Source organism: Dasypus novemcinctus, chromosome 17 (genome assembly GCF_030445035.2).
Source record: "Dasypus novemcinctus isolate mDasNov1 chromosome 17, mDasNov1.1.hap2, whole genome shotgun sequence".
NCBI lineage: Eukaryota > Metazoa > Chordata > Mammalia > Cingulata > Dasypodidae > Dasypus > Dasypus novemcinctus.
The window spans coordinates 97,044,021-97,048,394 of record NC_080689.1 but is presented as its reverse complement, the minus strand read 5'-3'; the positions used below and the strand labels follow the sequence as shown (position 1 = coordinate 97,048,394).

The window sequence follows — 4,374 nt, the reverse complement described above, 5'->3', positions numbered from 1 at the left end:
TTGTCTCCAAATCTAAATTTGGAACTGAGTCTAACTTTCTTAAACTGATGACAAATCTGAAATGCTCTCTATTATCGCCACAAAACTTATGCTTAAGCCTCTATTAGACAATACTGGCAATTAGACATACATTTCAGAAGGCAGTAGAGAGAAATTACTTACATTTAATCTCCAGATGATTCCTTCGGCCAAAGGTGATTCACAGTATTAGCTTAATTACTTTCTCCTCAACAAAAATACCTTCCTGTTGTCATTCTTACTAGATTGGCTGATATGGAGAAAATCTGGCCATTTAAATGCCGCATCAACTGAGATGAGCTGATTGTCAGCCCCTTACTCATCTGCTTTCAGGGAGAATCCCATTCTCCCTAGAACTGACTTCAACCCATATCCCAAATATGAAAAGCCCCCAACTTCACAAATCTACAAGAAAAATGGTTGGAGAAGGGCACTTACGTTTGAGCTCCACCTTGGTCCCCGAGCCGAAGGTGAGCCACAGTGATAGGACCCACACTCCCCCCTCAACAAAAACCTCCTCTTTTTGAACCTAATCAGACTAGGTTGGCTAATTTGGAGGGAATTCCAGCTCTTTCTTTCTCTTTCTCCCTACCAATCCTATTCACCTTTAAAAAATCCAACAATTTGTTGGCTTACCTAATTGGCAGATTTTCTGCCATTTACTTTTGGGTCACTAGGGTTAATTTAGCCTAAATATCACAAATTCACACAAATGTTACAACTCTGCAAAAACTTCACAAATAATGGAGGAAAAATGTACTTAACGTTTGATTTCCAATTTGGTCCTTTGGCCAAAAGTGAACCACAGTGCTTCTTAAGTTTCCTCCTCTACAAAAACCTTCCCTGAGAGGGGCACCAAGACCCCTTCTCCCATTAAATTATTTTCATTTGGAAATCAGAAAAATTAGCCATCAGCTAGCCTCCTATGGAACAATTTTCCCTTCTCTGTATCTAATCTGGGAATGAAATTTTTTACATCTCTGGCCTGGACCACAATACACAAAAAGGAACAAAAAGCAAATCCAATGGACAGAAACAGTAAGAAACAGTTGGAAAAATATATACGTTTGATTTCCTGCTTGGTTCCCTTGCCAAAATTGTACACACAGTGGTTTCTCTTAGTCTCTCACTCATACAAAAACTGAGTTTCCCTTTCTGACCATTGAACAAGGCTCTGTTCAGAATCTATGATGATGCTCCCCAGTAAATTTCTGAAACTATCACTCAGGCAAGTTATTCTCACCCAGTGACTGAATCTTGTCTTTCAGAGAAACAGAGAAAATGTGCACTCGATTCTCAAGTTTGCTTAAAGGCTTCATCTTTATCTTTACCCCGTAGGATATCAGAGTCTGACTGCAAAGAGTGAGCTTATAGGTCATTTTATAACACCAGGATCACAAGGCACAGACAACCGAGGGAGGAAAGTTTGGATTTTACTCATGTTTGATTTCCACCTTGGTCCCTGGGCCGAACGTCCAACCCCGTGATATTTCTCTGATTTCTTGCTGTACAAAAACCCTTCTGATTGAAGTGCAACAGAGCCTGGCTCAGCTGCTGAATCTTATCTCCCTTTTCCAGCAGGTGCGGGAGCCCTGGGCTCTCCCGGCAGAAGGAAATGTTTGTTTCCTTAGGTGAAATCTGAAGTCCTAGAGATTAATACGTTTTTGTCCATAGCCCGACATTCCCTTTCTCTAGCATTTTACCACATCAGGATTGCTTCCCTCCCTCCTTCCCCTAATGTAGGCTGAATGTAAATTGGGAAGAAAAAACAAGCAAAATAAAAAGACTGTCACCTCTTCACACCTTCTCCTGATGGGGAGAGGTGGTTTGCAAATGATAACCCTCATTCACTGTAATTAAGAAACTTGTTAGCGTCTCTAAGTTAAGATTAATGCCAGCTTGTCTTCCTGCTGGAACTTTTCCTTGGCCATGATGCTGTTTCTAAACAGACAGACTAACTATATACCAATCCAAGGCATATACATTTCTTTGAAATGTACTTGCTATTAAGCAACTGATGATGTGATATGAAAATGAAGGTAAAGAGTAGGCAAGTAGATTTTATTTTGACTGATTGTTCTCTTGTTGTAGGGCAGGTAAAGCTCAAAACAGGTGCCACCATTTCCGCGGAGCTCACCCAATCCTTGCTGTCTTTGGAGCTGCCAGGGAATCATGGCATGCCACGGCATTTCCATAGGAACACAAACAGGGATACCAAAACCTCATGTTGTTTTGTGAACAGCTTCATCTACTGTCGTCTTGTTTCCCTTGTAACCCTAAACTCCCACCCTCAGAATATGTTGCTCCCACCAGCCTAAACTGCTTAAAGATCTTTTGTGGCCTTCAGCATTTAGAAAATACTTCCTCTACTTGACAAAACCTTTGCCTACTTGGGTCAGAATGTGAACACCTAATTGTTTCTAAGACGCATGTCTCCTGGATTATCTCCAAGTAGCTGACCAAATCATGCAGAGCACAGAGGCAGGCAATTGGGCCTAGAACACCTAATTGTTCTTATCAGCATCAGATTCTTTCCACTCTACTAGACAGATGGTTGATATTTTATTTCCATTGTATTCTTAAGGGAGTCCCTTATATACATATTTTTTAATTTAATTTTAAATTTTTTAAATGTTACATTAAAAAATCTATGATGTCCCCATATAGCCCCCACCCCCTTCACCCCACTACTCCCACATCAACAACCTTTAATCATCGTGGCACATTCATTGTATTTGGTGAATACATTTTGGAGCACTGCTGTACCACATGGATAGTGGTTTACATTGTAGCTTACATTCTCACCCAGTCCACCTAGTGGGCCATGGCAGGACATACAATGTCCAGCAACTGTCCATGCAGTACCACCCAGGACAACTCCAAGTCCTGAAAATGTCCCCACATCATAATTCTTCTTCCCTTTCCCTACCCTCAGCACCTGCCATGGCCACTTTCTCCACATTAAAAAATATGGAACGCTTCACTAATTTGCGTGTCATACTTGTGCAGGGACCATGCTAATCTCCTCTGTATTGTTCCAGTTTTAGTATATGTGCTGCCAAAGTGAGCACTATATATTTTTAATGTAACATTTATGTAATCTAAAGTTTCTTTAAAAATAAAAAAAAATTAAAAATAATTTGTCTTGGAGATTTAGGGGATGTCTTAAATCCACTCTCATAACCTTGGTTCTCCTTTGACTGGTGCCTCTGTGTGCTAGTTAGGATTGAGCTAGGCTGCTTCCTGATTCTCCCACTCATCCTCCTCAGTGCACAGGTAAGTCCTGCTGGTCTGTTGCTGGGGAAGAAGCAGCAAGGTGCACTGTCTCCCATTCCCCACACTGCCCTGGTAATCCTGACAGAGACCTAGATAAAGTTCCAACAAAGAAGAGCAGATAGGATGAAGGCAGACCAGGAGGAAAGTAAAGAGATTGAAACCCTTGTCCATGAGTACTTTATGTCAGTATTTCATGCTCTCAAAATCTTTGAAATCAGAGGAAAAATAGAAAATTGCTAAATTTATTTCACAGTTGGAGAATCATGATTGGAATTCATTTAGCAGAAAACAAATTTTGAGGAAAACCTCAAAGATTTAACTTATGGGATCAAACTGATGGAGAAACAGGAATCTGGAAACTTCTAATATTTTATGTGAGCAGGACTAGCCCTTGAACCAGGCAGTGCAAGTTGTCTGCACAGAGCTGGGGAAAGCCCACCTCATTCTTCATGGGCTTAGGTTGGGTGAGGTGGCCAGTGGAATGTAGAATCACATGGAGTAGCATCTGTCCATGTTCAGAGACCTTGGCTCTCCCCTTCAGGCTGTGTGGACAGTAATGGACATAAAAAGGGGTAATGTTAGTAGACACAGAACAGCAACAGGATTTAACACTTCCAAACCACTCGAAGGAAAAAGATGTGCAAAGATAACTAAACCAATCCAGCCAAATTCTGGACAGGGTAATCAAACCCAAGAGGAAAGTATGATAAATAGAAATACTAAATGAGATGGAAGGACCAAGTCCAAACATAACAGTCAAACTATAATTAGGGATTTTAAAAAACTATCTTACCCAGGTCAGCTAACAGGAAGGTGAAGATGGTCAACCACCACACCAGGGAACCAAGAGTGTCTACCACTGCAAACAGGAGAATTGCATCCATCAGCCATGTGGTATTTAAGCCACATCTCGATATAAAGGTGGCTCATACATCACCATCCAGGGTCCACAGGATTGAGGAATAAAATATTTATTAGAGTGGACTTATTGGTATTCGACTATAGAACAATTGTGACTCTAGCAATGGAAGAAATGGTATCATTGAAGTGGAGACAGTGGCCATGGGCATTTCTGAAGAC

The 4,374-nt window shown here is 41.0% G+C and overlaps 1 non-coding gene across 1 annotated transcript; it reads right to left on the bottom strand.

Moving 5' to 3' along the window:
* Window positions 1-2,982: 2,982 nt before the first annotated feature.
* LOC131274150 (U6 spliceosomal RNA) lies at window positions 2,983-3,089 on the bottom strand. The gene has a single exon (XR_009181363.1). It is a non-coding gene; the product is annotated as a U6 spliceosomal RNA (small nuclear RNA).
* Window positions 3,090-4,374: the final 1,285 nt, after the last annotated feature.